At 32.0% G+C, this 19,616-nt stretch overlaps 1 protein-coding gene across 3 annotated transcripts in view; it reads left to right on the forward strand.

The window, feature by feature from the left end:
• The window catches only part of LOC118190544 (SEC14-like protein 2), an 87,692-nt gene that overhangs the window by 15,200 nt on the left and 52,876 nt on the right, over window positions 1-19,616 (forward strand). The window contains exon 1 of one of the 3 annotated variants that reach the window (XM_035361270.2): window positions 18,122-18,315. The exons of the other annotated variants lie outside the window; for them this stretch is intronic. The gene's annotated coding sequence lies outside the window, so the exon portion shown is untranslated. Of the gene's footprint in view, window positions 1-18,121; window positions 18,316-19,616 lie in introns of those variants that run through there. 3 annotated transcript variants of the gene reach the window in all.

The raw sequence follows: 19,616 nt of genomic DNA on the forward strand, positions 1-19,616 counted from the left end.
TAAAGCATTTAGAACCCTATTTGCATAGCGGTGTTTCGTCATAAAGGTACTGATGTCTTTATGGAGGCATCAGCACTTTTTAAACTGGAGAACCATTGTAAACGTTTATATATTGGAACATGCTAAACAAGTTTCAAAAAAGTGTCAGCGTTGCTAGGACAGGGAAGAATTGTGATTGGTTTGGTTTTCATTTTTTTGATTATGGCAGAGTACTTGAGGGCTATCTGCCTGAGGGTAAGGATGCCATTTTGGAGGATTTTCTAAGGAAACTGGCTCGTATATACAATAGTCATAGGAAAGTCACGAAAACTTCCATGCAGCCATCCTGTTCACCGGGATTCGAACCCTGGAGCGAACTACCAGCAATGAGATCCTTTACCGCTTGCTGCGGTCGAGCGAGGAGCAATTATGAAGACAATCAGAAATGTGCAGCACTCGTGTGCATTTAAGAAGATTGCTGGTTCGAATTTTGCGGAGAAGAGAGACTTTAGATTAAGACTTTCATCATAGGTAGAAATTTAGTAATGAGGATAATGATAATAATTTTTGATGAGATCTGTATTGCAAATATATAATACAGAAGAAAAGTAAAGGTTTACAAGACATTAAAAACGCAAATAAAATAAAAAGAAGAAATATTCTTTCTATATCTAAGGAAGTAGTTTCAAGTAATATTTAAATAATATACTCCTTTACAAATAAAATATCTGATGTGCACACCACATGAATTCCTTGCACGGAATATTAAATTATACGCAATTTTTCTTGCATTTCATTTAGACTTATTGGAATGGATTAAATCTACTTCGTCGCTAGCACATAAACCACAATAGAATAAATGCACTTTTTAAAATTCATTATATTTATTTACCATAGCAACACTCTGGCGCTAGGTTCACTTAACAGCGTTACACTTCGTCCTTATTATAACTTAGAATTCATATAAATTTATATCATTTGAAGAATTAACTGATCGTTGCCACATGTTCTATTCAAATACTATAATATATATAAAACGATGTATAAAAGAAATTAAACAAAAAAAAAAAAAAAAAAAAAAAAGAAACAGTTTTTTACAGACGATTCAGTATTTCTCATTCAATTAAATTAATTTCTCAACAAAGCAAACAAGGCAAAAACACATAAAAACTCAAAATATCTGTATTAAAAATTACGAAGTAAATCTGAAACACTTATTTCCTCGAATAAATTCCAGAATGGATTAAGCATGATTTAATTCGCAATAATAAAAGAAGGCGTTATCTTTGCTGTTGCGAAGCTTAATTTCTCAGGCAACAAATCCGCTATTTTGTCAACTTTGAAATGTAAACAAACATGTCCGCCATCGCAAAATTCATTAGGCTTAACTGCACTTAAACAACTTTTAAATTGTTGATAACCCTACAAATATTGCATGCAGATTTACTAAAGGCATAAAAATCTTAACCGGAAGATAAGAACATTATTCAATCATTTTTAAAGCAAAAAATGCACAATTTACAAACATATAAGAATAAAGAAATTGAGCTCACTGAGCCGAGTAACAAAGTGGATATATATTATATATACATATATTTATATACTTTTGATGCCGCCGATTGCAACCAAAATACGAGGTGTACATCTACATGTTATAGCAGTCCTACATACAAAATATCAATGTTCTGAGGCTACTCGTTTTTGAGTTATGCGAGATACGTACGTACGCACAGACTTAACGAAAAAGTTTCTTCAAAATTCATTTTAAATCAGTTTTGTAATTTTGGGAGGGGAAAATAATCCTTTTTTCTCTCCTTACTTGCGGATGTCACGCAAAAACATCATTAAATTGATTGGATAGCGGTCAAAATCGATATTTTCGTCGAAATATGATACCCGAAATTTTTCGCGATTACAATACTTCCTTTTTACTTCGTACATGGAAGTAAAAAACTGCGAATTTAAAGAAAAGTTTGTGAGGCAGAAACTTTATAACATCAATCAAATCGTTCAATATTTAAATATTATTGACCTTTTATGAAATTCGTGACCGAAAAGACACAATATCTCGTCGAAATTTGCATTTAAAGAAACTTAAGTTGTACCAGAAAAAAAAAATCTTGGTTTCTTCAACACAGAATAACATTTGTACTTTGTCCTTAACAAGTCTAAATTCTTATAATATTTTAAGAAGGTAAATAAGAATAAAAAGATAAACATGGATTTAAATAAATGTAAGTCGCACCAAAAACGGGACACACGCAAAAATAATTACTACGGCTTTGCCAATACAAATCATTCGCTCTTCCTCTAACAGATTCGGTCCAATAATTGAAGAATAAAAAATAATGCTGTTTCTTTTAAGAACTCATCTGTATTGTAACATTGTATTTGAAATAATTTTTCATTCTTGTCGCTGTGCTATCAAAATTTAAAGAATTGACTGTTTTAGGTAGTCTAAAACTACCGTTTGTTTTTTAAATGTTTTCCTGAATAATTAAGTTTAGCATAAGCAAAAGCATGTATTTCTGTAAAAACCATGCTTATTCTTTAATCCCTATATTAATTCGACTATTAAATATTTTAAGATATTTTTATTGTTGTGTCGTGACTTATCTCACTTACCTGACAGTGACATCAGAGCAAGCCCACGAAATGCTTCGTGGCACGAACAGCAAGATTGCTCCCGTCGTTGGCAAGAGCCTTGAGACCATACAGGCGAGAGTACGAATTCGCTTAGTTTCGCCCCCCCCCAATTGAGAAGGAGAGTATGCCGGGGGGGAAGGGTTCGAGGGTCTACCACACCACACCTCTTTCCCTACCATCAACCTCTCAAGAGGAATTTCGGCTCGCCGCATATTTAGAGTGCTCCATGCTGCACAGACAAAAAAAAAAAAAAAAAAAAAAAAAACATATATTTACAAACATCTATACCTTCTCCGGGATTGGAACCGAGACCCTTCGGTATCATAATAAGTTCCGCTAACCACTATACTGTTAGGCGGCAGACATTTTTGTTGTTTCCAGTTTGAAATGCAATGTTAAAAAATTCTTCTCTTTCTGACAACTGATAACAAAAAATGTAAGTAAATAAAAGGCGTAATTTAAATAAAGTAAAATAAATTAGGTGGCATTTATCAGTAATGGACGAAAAATAAAAAGTAAGTAAATAACTAAGAGTAGCTACAACTTTCAGTGGAAGCATGATTACATTGAAGGATGAAACAACAGCTACTCACTGCATTAAATCCAGTGGTCACATTGCAGTCTGGACTCGAATATTCTTTCTTAACATTTTACTGAATGCATCACTTTGGAAATATTGCTTCTGATAAACCAGAATTGATTTTTAGATAAAAAAAGATACGAGACGGCAACTAAGCACTTCACTTTTAATAGGCAGGAAAAAACTTAAGCCTCTTTATTGTAAGGGGAATATACCACTACAAGTACCATACTATCATCTGCAAACAATTTAAAAATAATTAACATAGACATTTTTGTGGTAATTTCCCTCAAGGAGTAAAAGTAAAGTCTGCGTTACTACCAACCAAATTTCTAATCTTATGTGACCAAAAATAAACTTTAAGAATGCTTTAAAGTTTTTACGATTGTTAAGATTACTTATGCATTTATATTTTTAACAAACAAAAGAACAAATCCTTTAAAATAGTTCTTAAAAGAAACTGAAGAAATATGACATTGAAAGCATATTTGCAAAAGTTCTTCAGATAGGATTTATAACAGTATATATTTCCACAATTTAAAAAGCGTTTTGGCTTTTATAACGAAAATGGCATTGTTACAGATTTTCTCTTGGTTTAGTTTGGGTATATTTGTCATTCGTTACATTCCATAACAAGAAATTTAAAGTTTGCTGTTGTCTCGCGAACGTAAATTAGAATTGTCATGTGACGCCAAAGATGACGTTATTTGAAATTCTAGCCGAATGAGATGCGATCAACGATCGTCATACTTCGTATGCTGACGCCATTTCTGACGTCACGAGACGTTTCTAGTTACGTCACGACATTCTTGACCTTTTTACGTTGAGTAGCGCATTAATTAAGTTGCTTTAATAAATATATACTTTTTCTAAAGAAAGTTTAATTGCTGATTGTAATTTAAAGTGGAAATTAAAAATCAATGAGCATTCATCTATAATCATAGAATATACCAGAAATTTCACTTTCACTTTAAAGAAAACGAATGAAAGTGTGATTGCAAGCAAAGGAGAGGTAAAACTCGTTTTTATGTCTTGCCTTTCTTCAGGCATACAATTGCGTTGAATTATTTATTTATTTATTTCGAAGCATTATATTGGCAAAACGTGCAAAGCACATAGTATGGCCTAGAAAGTGTAGACAACCTAGAAATTTGTTCTTCTGCCCTCTTGAAATTCTTTTATCCCCTTTACGGTTGTCTTACTTTTTAATTTCAAAACTAGGGTAATGATTCGGGGGGAGAAAAAGGGAGATAACTCATTTCCATCATGTAAATAATTATCTCTGAAAGAGTTGAGAAGCCACATTGTAAGAAATTTTCACCCGTATAAGTTGTTAAGTCCAATTGAAAATGATGTAACCTCAATGAGAACTGCGCATACGCGAAGTCCTCTTTTTCTCTCGAGCTGTCACTCTTACACATAATTAAGCATTTAAAATCCTTGTTACACATAATTAAACATTTAAAATCCTATGTTACTTTCTTCAAAACCTTTTTTTTACCTTTATTCATTGTAGGGTTTACAGCTTTGTAGATAACGCAATTTTCTCTTTGGAAGAAGTTATATTACAAGACTCAACTATGCGTGAACATTTGAAAGTGCATCAATAAGTTTGTTTTCCTTTTATTATGAGAACTTCTAAGCATTCAGCAGATTAAATAATTACAAAAAGATTTTGAAAAAAAAAAAAAAAATCACATGAAACTCTAATGCATAAATAACCATTAGTGATGAAATCAACTCTTGAAACTGGTTTAAATGAATTTCTTTTAAGCAGAAACATTGAATGTAGTTTCGCTATGCATTAATGTTATGCTTACAGCAAAACATACGATATAGTTCGTAAAGGCTTATTGCTTTCGAATGCAGGATTTACCTAAGGACTTGTGCACTGAAAGTGCGTGCGGATTGCTTTTTTTTTTATTTTTAACATAACTGAACTTTTGGAAATAAAATAGCAAAAGAAAGATCCATTCTGCTTTCTAATGAATGATAGCTGTTGTACCTATGGGAATCTAAAATGAGTTTTTAACTTTAGCTCTTTTATTGAGGATAAAGTTATATTAGATGTCCTTACTGCCTCTTAGGCATTTTGAATGATGCAAACAGACCGAGTACTGATTGATAAAAAGAAAATTGACTGCTGTTAGTTAATCAATTGCTCATTCACATATGTGCTGCCAGAAAAATTAAGGTTTGATAACTGATCATGGAACTGACATGACATTTAGAGTAATAATAAATCATTATGGGTATTACTCTGATGTACCTATCCTCCACGATTTGACTAATGAAATGATTTCTTATAGAATCAACGAAGCTGGAATATTATATTTAAATGAAATATTACAAATAAAAATGAGAAAATAATACTCATTTAAGATTTAATATAGTGCATTTGCAACAATATGCATAACTAATGACACGTATTTTTGTTAATAATGCACATTTTTTATTAATGATGCACGCCGAAAATTCTGAGATAGTTCTGCAAAACAACAGTTTTCAATGCATTATATATAGTAGAAGTATGAATTAAAGAATAAAAAAAACTTAAAATACGAATTTAAATCTGTATACAATAAGAACTAGATAAATTACATTACATTCGTGTAATATTCAAAAACAACCGATTAAAATATTTGGTTCTGTATTATTTTAAATCTGTTACACTTTATAAATAATACCTTGGATTCAAAAGCATTTTCAGCTTTTCCCAAACGAAATGCTATTAACATTCGACAATTGCAATGTCTGGTTACTAACACATGATTTAAAAGTAATGCCTTTGAGCAACAACTGATGTCTTAATGAATGCAATTACGAATGCATTTCATCGGACTGAAACATAATTTGTATATATCAACATTAATTGTATCATGCAGTGTAAGCGAATTACAAATCTTGAAGTTGCGTCCTTGAAGAGCTTTAAAAGAAAAAAAAATAATTAACTTGTAATTAGAAAATTCTAGAAAAGTATATTACGATTTATGCAACCATGCTACATCTCCTTTTGAAGTTATTAAAGATTTTTTTCTTTCTTTGTTTTCGTAATAAGTGTACATTAATCTATTTCAATTATATTAATTACACTGGCAGAGTATAACGTAGATTAAGTATCAGATAATAAAAAGTTTAGATAACATATTCAAAAATTATTACAATGAACCAATTAAAGTTGCAACTTATTGCAAAAAAACCCGCTAAGGAGTTAAATGATGGATAAACATAGAAGGAATTAAAACAGCTTCTTTCAGTTAAATGGTAAGAGTAAGAAAAAAGTGTGTGCATAACAGTTAATAGTTCCAACAAAATTACAGATTGCAATAATTCGATAAATTAAACTAATTCAGTTGGAGTACAATAATTTTCCTTTTAAGTAGAAGACTCAAGAATATTTCAAAATTTCGCTAGCACTTAATATTTCTCTGTAACTGATGTTAATTACATTAGTCTCGAATTTGTTGTTATTCAAGTGTAGAGAGTTCAATAAAGTTTTCTACATGTAATGATTTTGTATTCTATTTATAACGCTATAGATTTCAACAAAAACTGTCTTTAAATTTGCAAGGGTTTTGGAAAATATCCAACTTCGAACAAAATAGAAGAGCGACTTGACTTCAGTTTTCATATAATAGACATCTGTGTTAAATTAACAGAAGAGACTGGATTTTTTTATAAATTATTTTGTTTGCAAAATATAGTATTTATCTAGGTATAAATTTTGAACTGACATGTGTACCGAAATTTGCAAAAGCAAAAATTTCTATCTCAGTAAGTATGTAAAGGTATAAAACGTTTTAGATCTAAAATGCATAAGGTAAAACTTTTATCATCACATTTTCAAGTCATTATTATTTCGAAGTAACCAGTTATTTATAATTTCCGCTTTTATTATAAATTTTTCCCGTTTCCTCACCAGAAATGTAAATGAGTTAGACCGTATTTAAGCTGAGGTTTTTGGATTCTAAGATAAAGCGTATTTCTGTCTCTCGAGGCTACGTTGCTTAGTTTTGCCAGCCCTGAAAAGATTACATTTATTAGGCTTTGCGTTATAGCTGCCGTCACTTAAATTGTTACGCCGGTGAGAAGTTCTGAGCCAATTTAGATTTAAAGTTAATTGTGTAGTCTTTGGCAACTAGTCTACATCTTGAATTTTGAATTTTACTGTTACGCAAGTTGCATCATTACAAGTGGTGGTTGCTCCTGTGAGCACGAAAAATGCTTTATGTTCTAAGTTCTATTAAATAAAAAGGTTGTTTTAAGCCTTTTCAAGCCTTTGTAGTTAATTTCAGACACAGAAATTATTCGCTCCTCGTCTGTTAGGAGTTTGATCTAGATTATACTACCAAACCAAGTCAAACTCTGTAATTTGCATTGTAGTATTCTATTCAAAGAAGAAATCAAATCGTAGTTTTGTTTCACTTTGATAGAGTTTTACATCCTGGGAAGCATTTTAAAATAGCTACAGGTGAAAAATGACATTAAACAAAGGCAGATAAGAGCCTAAACATACGATTTAGTTAAAAATATTAGATTGTTTTACATATTTGGAGCAGAAACGAAGGAAACACGATGTTTTTATGAAAGTTTTTATTATTGCATTTTTAAATGTAACTATATCCAGCACAGGGTGCTGTGCTTTGAAATTCTGAATTAAGTATTAGAACACTGATTATCGAAAACTCGCTAAATCGAACTGAATAGTGAAACACAGAATTGGAAATATTAAATGTTAACGTTTCGCATTAAGCATATTTTTATTACTGTAAATATTTTTCCTGACTATCCTTCAGCTTCGGCTTATTGAGGTTTGATTTTGCATTCACCTTTGAATTTTAGTTCCTACTATCAAAAGTCATGATTCTGCTAGACTGCAACAAAACATTATTTCTAGACTGGAAGAAAAATTAATATTAAATTTTGCGATATTCATGCAGGTTGGAGCATCACAAAGTGTTACTTCTCTCACATTTTTAATCTTTAGCAAAACTGGAATGATAAGCTATTTAAGATGAAGGGTCGTCTGGGTGTTCAAACCTCATACCCTATGATTTTAGAAGCTAACCTCAATAATTCAAGCATCATTAACTTGATTCCATATAGGATTTGAGCTGAAAATATAACGTAAACTGTAAATTGCATGGAAACTTTTGAAGCATTTGAAAGAGGTTTAAATAACCCATTTATTATTATGACTTACGTGTCCTAAAATTTCATTGTCTATCGTATTAATCATTTAATAATGAGACTGGAAAAGTATTGGTTTTCAGTGTACATCAATTTGTTTTGTTAGACATTTGTTGTTGCTTGTTTCGTACATGAATATGTAGAGTCACTGTAATAATAGCTGCTGTTTAATGTAGTCACTTAGAGAAGATTTTAAGTAAAACTCGCGATAGAAAATGGTATGCGTGAAGAGCGTAAGTCTTCACACATACCATTTAAATTTGAGATAATAATTAAAAATCCATAAGTTAGTAGAGTATCTTAATAAATTTTGAAGGACATTTACATGATATTTAAATTATGACAAAATTTAACCTTAGACAGAAGATGATTTTATGGAATATTTCTAGGTGTTTTAATAGCTTCATGTTCGCTTTCCTAATCATGCAAGACTACTTTTCAGACAACTTATATAAGAACTTAGCCACGCGTTTAATCTTGATGATAGTTGTTCATTAGTTTAAAGAACACTTGCGTGAGCATTAGTAAATTTACTAACTGTGGAATTCAATTTTAAAAACAGAAAAAAATATGTAAAATGCAGTTGCTTCAAAGAGTTTTAGATAAAAGTAACTTCATGAAGCAAAACTTTAGATAGTGGCTTCTCATTAATACATGAATGACTAGTTGAAGTAAAATCAATTACATTTAAGGTACAGAATATGTACACAGGGCAGAAAACATGTTTTAAAACACTTTTTTAAGTTTTTATTGTTAATCAACTTTTTTTTCTTTTCTTTTCTTTTTTTTAAGTAACTGCTTTCTTTTTGCATGTGTGATATTTAGTTTAGGAACACTACAAATCCTACATATATTTAAACAAAATATATTTTATTAATTTTACATTAATTAAACCATTTATATTAGGGGAAATTCATATAACATGCAAAAAATTTCGTGGTGTTCTCCAACATGAAAAATTCCCTCTCTGAACTCATAATATGCAATTAAGAATTCTTAATTGTCATTCAATAAAATTCTGAAATAAAGTAAATTAAATACATACAGCGATCTTTTTCTGGGATACTCTACTCCACGTTTCGAAAAAAATTATTTCTACGATATTCTGACAAAAATTAGTGTTCTGCTTTTGAATAAATGGGTCAACGACGGCTAGAAATTCAGCGAATGAGCAGTTAAGCGAAAGTAATCAAAAAACGTTCGATGTCGTTCAAGCTCTTTGTTCAATTAAATTATTTGCCTCTCTTTGTAGCAATCATCTCTCACATATAAACCACTGCTTTCTACTTCTCCTACGTTAAACAAGAAGTAAAATAAGTTTTAATCTAGCAGAAATTGAATCCATTTTAATTAAAAAAAGCCTAAATACGGTACAGAAATTCACATTTTCAAGTTTCCGAAGGGTGAAGTGTGCCATCTAGTGTGCTCATATGACAACTTTTAAAGCGAATGTTTCCCCCTGGTGTGAACTGGCCTACGCGAAAAAAGTTTTTTTCCGCGTTTCCGTTTTTCGCGCCACCGGAACAGTGTGAACGCAACTTTATGCTTCGGCAGGGAAGTAAAAAATTGTATATTTTTATGCATACAATCGCTGAAATAAATTTTAATGTATAAAAATTTAGGTATATGAACTGAAAATCTAATTCGTTTGATAATGAGACTTTTTAAAAAAATATATACAAACACATACATGTATCGTAAAGACCTCTTTCTTTTCAGGCTGTTGTAGAAACATTTTCAGAAATTAATTTGGTTTCAGGCATGTTCTTTCAGGCTTAAAAATAAATCTGATGAAATCGGCCTTGGCATACCAGTGCTCTTGATGTAAAATGTTCTTGATTACATTTAAAGTCAGATGATAACAGGAAAATATATCTAAATTTTAGGTATTATCGATAATAATAAATAACTCATCACACAAAACATTAATTGCTCCTCATTTAAACCTATTTTCGCATTTGATTTTATCAAAATGATTAATTTCATTAGATTTCCTCATAATGATTGCAGTCTTAATGCCCATCTTTCACTGCAAGAAGTAGCAGTCGAACTTCATCATCGAACTTCAGTTTTATTGTTAACAATAGGAGAAAGAAAGCAATCATCCACGAAGTTAACGTCCTTGATAAAACTAGCGATCTTTTGCCCTTGAGTATTCACTTCCCCTTTTTCTTCAATTTCTTTTCTTTCTTCCAATCATGATTAAATCAAAGTCACAGTTATTTTCCCTTTATTGAATTCGTAGCTTGTAGAAGTTTAATTCTATAATTATAGTAATCCCAAATAATAACTGCGACAAATTCACTTAATGGCAGAATTTTGAAAGCGCTCTTATTTTTTCTGACACTTACATGTTAAGAAAAACTAGTATACTTACTTTAAGAAACAAATTATCCCTTTAGCATTTGTTTCTACTTAGTTTAAATTTAAGTTCTGCACTTTTAACAAGCATCGTCTACTTAGATTACACTAGGTAGTCAAGTACAAGGTGGTCATAAAAAAACTTCCCTGATGTATGAACTCCTGGCAGCCTATCTGCTCTACCAATCGAAGGGAAATTTCAAGTACTACTATTAGAAGTTGTCCTCTCTATAAACAACAGAACTCTCACGGTTGCAGTGACAGTGAAAACATTTCAAAATTTTTTATTGTCTACACCTACATTTTTTCCTACTCAAATTGATTAGTGCATTGAAAAACTATAAATGGCCCTGCAACGATATGCGTATGACGAAAATTGTCGGCGTAAAACATTTGCAAAGAAGAGCATTGTAAAGAACCAATGACAATATAGACAGGAGGCACATTGACGCAATTTGCATAATTCATAGGGATTAGAAGCACCAATCACAGAACACCATGTGCAAAGCATTGCTTATGGAAAACCTTTAATAAGTAGTGTGGGAAAATAGTTTCTTCAATCAGGTGTTCGAATGTGATGTGTTAACAATATGACAGTTGGAAACAAGGAGATGACTTGATAAAGCTGTTTTATCCGAACGGGAAAAATTCTGCCGAAACAGTTCGAGTTTATTGACTAAATCATAAACTGTATCCGAAAAAACTGTATGCGATTTGGTGAAAAATTTGTAGAACATGGATGCCCATGTGATAGACCGCTATACGGACGACTAATGTGTTCCTTTTGTCGCGGAAGTGCATAATGCGATTACTGCAGGTCCATTGCATATTGCAAGAAGTGTCGCCCGCAGTGTGGATGTACCGAAAACCGCACTGTATAATTTGTGAATTTTCCTTATCGGTTCCAGCTCTTCCAGATGTTGCAACTTGGAGACGAGCAATAGGCGTCGACTTTGTGAATTTTTTCCTCTTCAGATATGATGAAGATAGCAGGTGGACGCTGTGGATATTATGGACGGATGTGGTGCATTTCTCCTTAACTGGAGAAAAAAACCTTCCAAGAGTTGCGTTAACTGAGCTGACGAAAATTCTCACGATGGTGGTGCTAGCGCATTTACACGAAACTAAAGACAGTGTGGCGCGAAATTTCAAGGATATTCGTTCTTGGTCCGTACTTCTGGGAAGAGGTAGCTTCCACAGGTATGAAAACGTGCTCCATCAGAAGTGCTTGGTGTACAACAATGTTGCAAAATTACGTAATTGCAGAATTGAAGCAGCGAATTGTCTTTAATAATATCCTGTGGATGCAAGATGGTGCTCGTCCACACGTAGTCACATGTGTTTGGCAAGTGCTGCAACAGCGCTCTGGAAATAGATTTATCTCCCGTAACTTTGCAGTTTCGTAGCCACAGCGATACACCGACCTCACTTCGACAGGTTTTTGGTTCTGGCGTTATCTGAAATCTAAGGCTTACACATCAAATGCACGATATTTGTTATAGCTGAGAAATGCTATAAAACATGAATTTGTACAGATTCCTCCTCCGATGATATATTCCCCATTGTTGTCAATAATCTCTCGCATGCAATGCGTTTGAGAAGCTGGACACATTAAAAACTTGTAATTCCAATAAAAGTTTTTTTCGTTCTGCGCTCTTGTGTTGTCATTGCTCTTTTACAAGGCTGTTCTTTGTAAATGTTTTATATCGGCAATTTTTGTCGTACAGCAAGTATTTTTTTGGAAGCAGGAAAGATGAAAAATGAGCAACGCCCTCGCCGGGAATCGAACCACGCACCTCTGGAATACGCGCCCAGCGTGCAGACGACCACACCACGAAAGCATGCCAAGAAGTCGGGAGAAATACCTTATAGGTGTATCGTTCCAACGCTAATTTTGGTTTTTCAATGCGCTGATCAATTTGCGCAGGAAAAAAGGTGAGTGCTGCCATTCGAGAATTTCAAAATTGTTTCACTAGCACTGTAATCGTGAGAGTTGTATTGTTTTAAACCCCCACAATCTGGAGTGGAGACCTCCAAATAATAAAATTTGAAACTTCATGTCGATTTTTTTCAGCGGGTAGGCCACCATGGGTTCATATACAGGTGAAGTTCTTTTGTTACCACCCTGTTTATGGCAAACATGCTGTGCTACATAACATGCTGGGCCGAATATTCGGACTAACTAAAATCATAACCCATACGGATATTAGAAAAGTACAGAAAAATTTGAGGTATCTACAGTTTCTTTTCTTTTTTCCCTTTTCTCCTCTTTATATTTATCGTATTCTATTTGAACAAAGATTATACAGGTTTTGAAAACTGTATAGGGATAATTATGTGTAGAAATTGCATACAGAAAGTACTTTTATTTCCATAAAATAAGATATAAAAACTTTTGAAGACAAAATTAAACAAAACAATGAAACTATATTTTCTACTTCCAAACATTCTAGGCTAGTCTACATATCATACTTATTCAGCTATCTATTCATTAACTTATCTATTCATTAACTTACGAAATAAGCATTGTTCTGTATTATCATTTTTATTACTTAAAGACTAAATTATAAGTATATCAATAAATTAAAGACAAGCTTAGTATTACTTGGCTTAGAAGGAAGAAACTCGACTCGCATTTTCGGATATCTGACATCTGGATGACTAGGACCCTCCCGTTTTATGAAATTTCATCTTCCGTGTAATCTTTAAGAAGACGCTTTTGCAGTTCAGGGAATTATCATAGTTACGTTATCTGAATTTCAGAATTTAAGAGTTTTACTGTAGTTCCTTTTTATGATGATTATTGCTTACGATTTATGATTTTCCTTTTTTATGACATTTATTCTGCTGCATATCAATAAATTGAAAACAAACTAAGTTTTAATTGGTCCATAAAGGTGAACAATCGGTCCGAAGCTCCAAATACTTAATGTCTGGATAATTAGGACCATGCTCTGTTATGGAATTAAGTCTTCTATAAAATCCTTAAGAAAGTGCATCCATCTTTAAGAATGTGCTTTTGAAGTATGGAGGGTAATCACAGCTTTGTCTAAGTTTTCGGGTTTTTAGTACTTAATACTTTTATCATATTTCTTCTTTATGATGACTCTCCTTTATGATTCGGGATACTACCATTTTATGATATTTTTTCTTTATGGAATTTATGATATGTGCATTAAGACATTAAAACCAAATTCTGTTTTACTAGGCCTAGGAAGTAAAACAATATCTCATGATTTTCGGAAAATTGGGATTTTACTGGTTTATAAAATTTGAGCTTCTATATAATTTTAAAGAAGACGTTGTTTCAGTTCGTGAGGCTATTGAAGTTTGTCTTAATTTTTGGATTTTCAAAAACTAAGACTTCTGTAACAGTTCTTGCAAACAGGTAAACGTGTGTAAGATTTCATAGACAAATTAGCAAATGAAGAAGAAAACAAGGAAGATAAAGAAAGGAGAAAAATACTAGATATCTTAAAAGTTAGAAATATCTCTGACTTATCAATTTTACTTGCATGCCATACAAGAATTTCATCTTAATAAAAAAGTAAATATGATAAACCGTATGCTCAAAAACTGAGGTATAAAAATAAAATACTGCTGTTATATTTTATGACGTTTTAGAAATGTATTGCAATTTGGCTCAAACTTTTGTTTACACTGCTGGCCATTAAAATTGCAACACAGGGAAGGAATAATCTGACGAACGTCAAAGTCACATGAAAGGAAGAGGAGGATGGGATCTGCAAATGATTAGTATTTCAGGGGTCTAGACGACGCAGAAGGGAGATCTGTTGACTGTTGTACCACCAGAATACGTGAAAAGAATGCCTTAAGTCTTTGAAATATAGAGGATTGTACTTATATAAAAGCCCGGAGTTTGAAACTGGGAACATTGAAAATAAACTATATCTTGTTCAAAGTCGAACACGGGACCTTCGAATAAGCATCTTGATATGCTGACCTTTGTACCATCAAAGTACGTAGAAAGAATGCTTTAATTCTTTGCAATTCCACCATCTAAAAGCGGTTGCGAAAGGAAGAGTTGGAACGACCTCCAGTTGGCCAATCCAAATTGGCGGCGAATGTTGTCCACCATTTTTAATTCGTGAGGCTGATGTGAAAAAGAGTGGCGTATGTCAGCAATAAATAGCTGAAAATAAGCAGTACGCTTCTCCGGAATAAAAACTAGGATTGTTCGAATAAGCAGCTGAAGGTGATGCGTTTTACACCACAAGAGCACATGTCATAAGTATCTGAATCTGAATGGGTAAATTTTAATATGATCCACGCAAATAAATAAAAAACTGAAAACGTTAATATACGAGTAGACAGCATTATCTGTTGAGTATTTAAAACTTCGAGCACAGAAGCTATCATAGGATTCTCTGTTACTAGTAATTTGGCAAAAATTATCATTTAAGTTTCCGTATAAGGAATTTGTAAGTATTATTAACGTAGATCTATGGAGAAAGATTTAAATGAAATTTCACAGCCTCTCTAGGACATTAAGAGAAAGTCATAATTACTCTGTACCATTCTAAAATAAAATTATTATTTTCAAGTAAAGGACTATTTTATTTGCCCGCGTATATAAATAGGCAATATGCGAAGAATTCCTCTAGTTATAGCATGAAAAATTGGTTTAATTGTTAAGATATTAATCAACATGCAATGTCAGTACTGGATGCAGTTTTCAGAAGTAAAGCGCAGTCACTGACAAAGAAGTTTCGTAATCAGAAATTGAGGCGAAAGGTCAACGAATTTTATCACGTGTGGTGCCTTAGAGATGAATATTTTTTGCAATTCTGGCACGTATCGCATTAAGCTACGCATCATCTTTTCAGAACGCAGAGCTTAACTGGAAGGACGAGTTACGTATGTGAAATGAAAGAGCGTTCACGGCAAATACCAGCGCGACAAGTGTCCGAGCACTTTCCAAATAAAAAAATTAAATGACATTATTAGAAAAAAAAATGATATTATTAGAAAAACAAAAAATGACATTATTAGAAAAACAAAAAATGATATTATTAGAAATGTTAATGATATTATTAGGAATGTTCGATATTTTACTTGATGGCTTTGAGAAGTTAAAAAATAGGCTTTTTACTATAAGGTATTTTCTCTTTCCTTCCAGCATATCATCGTGGTGCAACGGTAGCACACTCGGCACGTATTCGAGAGGTTCAAGTTCGAGTCCCGGTGAGGGCATTGCTCATTTTTTTGTCTCCCACAGGAAAAAGCTTAATGATTCTACAGTAGTTATGTGTAATTTAAGAGAAAGAGTGTGTATGCTTAGTAATTACAAACGATAATCTGGCCTACCATCATACTAAAAAAAGTTCTTCAATCTGGAATTGAAATCCCTAAAAAATTCGTTCATTAAGATAAAAAGATTAGGCATTTACCTTTTTAATAAATAGGCTTTCATAATCTCGTTCTATTTTATTGCAAAGTATTCAGTTGTTATCTGAAATAAAGATAAAATTACAGAGAACAAACTTTCTGTGTAGTGCTAATTTTTGAAGTTAAGAGAAACCGCCAAGTACTATATGATTGATGTGTTTTGAAGCAGTAGCAAGTTATAAACAATTAAACTCAGAAATTTTGCACGAATGCGTGCAGGTTAATCGTTCTGTAATAGTTTATCGAAAATACTGATTTAAATTATAAAGGAAATGAGAAGCAAAGATGTGAAATAATGTTGAAAATAATTTTAGGAATAATAACATTATATCATGCAATAAAGAGAGCAAAAAGAGTTTCAGAGATAATAAATATTGGAATAATAATTAGAAATAAACTGAGATAACGAAATAAGGAAAGTTTAATCATTCAATAGACATTTGGCGTGAAGAGGTTCGTCAACAGATACTGACAAGTTCTTCGAAAGACCATTGTTGCACCCTAATACTGATTTACGATGAATTTGAAGAAACGTTAGATATACTCTTTGCAAATGTTTAAATGTTTAAATAAATACACTTTGCCCAATTGTTTAAATGTTGCAAATAACGCCACGTTTTCATTAAAATGAGAATTTTCAACAGTTAACGTTTGGTATAGATTTCTGTTTGCACCATTCATTTCTGTTTCCTACTAATTAAATGGTGCTCTTAATTTTGATAATTTTTTTTCTGCATCTATTACGTTTTCTTAGTTATGCCAATTTGTAGCGTATGGTCATTTTACTTTACCGTTATCTCATATACTATACTCAAGTTATCTTTCTTCGAAAATTACATGCTTGACTTTACTGAACATGCCTGTACATGATTAATTATTCATGACTATTTTATTTCTGCATTTTTAGTTTGCCATAAATATGCAAAATGAGATTACATCCATTTAGCACTAAAATGTGTGTGTTGGATTAATATTTCAATAAATTCAGAACTACTGAATTTTTAGAAATTATATATATTTGCAAGTGAACCTTTCAACTCTTCACACTGTAAGAACGAGAAAGAGATGGGTGCAAATACGGCTAATATAAGGTTGATGGGTCTCTCAGGGAGGTTAGACGTCTGATACCGGAAAACAAGGAGAAATATTTATTTGAAAATGAGAATTTGAAGAAGAACCAAAGGGACCCCTTAAGGTCTTATGCAAAGGGCTCGCTCTTGACTCTGAAACAACACAGCAACATGGATTCATTACTAGTTTTTGCGCTTAATATGCTGATATTCATTTTTCTTTTTTAAATTCTAAATTTACTCCTTTACCTCTAATATTTATCGATGAATACTTTATGCATGTTTTACAATCTAATTAAAGAATCCGCATGTAATAACTTCAGGGAAAATACTTCCAAATAATAAGTAGGAACTAATAATATCAAAACAGTTCCATCAAAGATACACTTTTGCCGGCTATTCTGTATGACACAATATTACGGAAGTAAATATGAAGAGCTGTTGTTATCAAACACTGATTCGAAAATACCTGCAACCTACCTAAGAATACTTTATCTCGGATTCTTTTCGGAGACTATCAGGGCTTCAGACAGAAATAAGAATTATTCGATTTGTGAGAAATCAGAGCAAAGTTGAATGACCGATTACGATGTTTATCTGTCATTTTATGTGACCTGTGCCATTGAATCGTTCAATAATTATTCTTTTCGTTTTACAAGTTCTAAATCGGAAAATATTTGAAAAGATTTTCTTGAAGAAACATCAGTGTTTCATAACTTTGAAAGACATAATTAGGTAGAAGTCTCGAATCTCTTTTTTTTTTTTTTAAATAAAAATCTTTCAAAGCAGAACACAAGGAAACGTGAGGTTTTATGCAATAACGAGTTGGACTGTCCTGACCTACATGTGAGTAGAAGTAAGTGGTGAAATTGCTTTTTTCAGTGCCAGTGACTCAACTAACGTCATAATAAGTACTCTTTCAAGATCCCTATGAAATGTTCCATACTCTCTTGCGAATCTCGTTTCTTTCATCCCCTTGCTTAAATCCGTATACTTCAGCCTCGCGCACAATAAAGTGCACACTGATGAAGCTGTCTCTCATGTCGAAATTCTGAAGAATTTATCATAGCTTTGTACGAAGTATGTTATGACTTTTCTTGACCTTTGTTTGCATTTTAATAGTGATTTAGAAGCACCTTAATAATAACAGTAAACATGTATTTCTATTAATGTATGTATTTTAAAAAGCTTTTTAATTCGATTTTCCTGCATATTTTAATAATTTAAAATATGCATTTATTATTTTACCGTTACCCCGTTATTTTAGTTTTTCATGAACATTTTTAGGTATGACAAAAGGTGTCAAAGCTCAAACTGCACTTTTTTATTTATTTATTTAAGAGCAAACTATGGAAGATTACATGAAGAAAGCCTATACAGTCTTCTTTGTTTTGTTATGTAAACGTTTCATCTAAAAATTTCTTTTCAGCCCGAGCTTAAACTCAGATTAATCGGCAGAAAATTTAAAAGTTTATACCTTATTCTGAAGAAAGGTGCAAAAGAACTGAGAGTGGAATAACTTTGATACCAACGAAATGATTCTTAGTTTTTACTGATCAAGCTTCATTGTGTACTATTGTTTGTTGTTTTATTAGTTAATTTAATAGCATGTACAAAATTCTGAAACTGGCATATCGTAATGACTAAATTCAATAGCAATCATAAGATATCCTTTCTTCTTACACATATTTTTGGAACAATATTGTTCAGTTATTCAATTTTCTTATCAATAACTGATATTAGAATCACTGCATAAAAGTTCAGGCTTAAAGATTCTTAAAATATTCCCTTGTGAACTTCAGTAAGAGCTTGACGCTGTATCTAAAATTTTAAAACAGAGATGCTATAGATAATAATAAAATAGTTTACTTCATTTGTTAGATCATTCTTTTAGATCTAATAAAGAACTTCAAGTTCGTCAAAAAACTTCTTTCCAGTATTAGAAAAGTTGACATTAAGAAATATACTCTTAACTTCATCCTAGACTTGTCATCATACTTCTGCAATCTTTCTAAAGAGAGAAAGTTGGAAAAAAAAAAAAAAAAAAACAGCGGGGGGGGGGGAACGCTTTCATTTTTTTTATCTTTATTTCGGAATAAAAAATTTAGCATTTTTGTCTTCCTTAAATACTACTGATATTGCAAAATGAAATAATTTTGAGGAAAAGACGTGAATTTCTTCCTGATTGCATTAAAGGAAAATTTACGAAAATGAGTAGGTTTTTAAATGAAACCATTTAGGATATCTTGTACTCCTTTACAAATTCTATGGAAAGGTTAAAAATATAAAAAATAGTTTTATCGATAAATTGACTCTTACGTTTATCGATAAATAATTTTAAAAGTCTATTGAAATAATACGATTTTTTAACAGGTTATAAA

The sequence above is a fragment of the Stegodyphus dumicola genome, chromosome X1 (assembly GCF_044657685.1).
Source record: "Stegodyphus dumicola isolate Sdum_Otavi_A_Nest chromosome X1, ASM4465768v1".
Taxonomy (NCBI): domain Eukaryota; kingdom Metazoa; phylum Arthropoda; class Arachnida; order Araneae; family Eresidae; genus Stegodyphus; species Stegodyphus dumicola.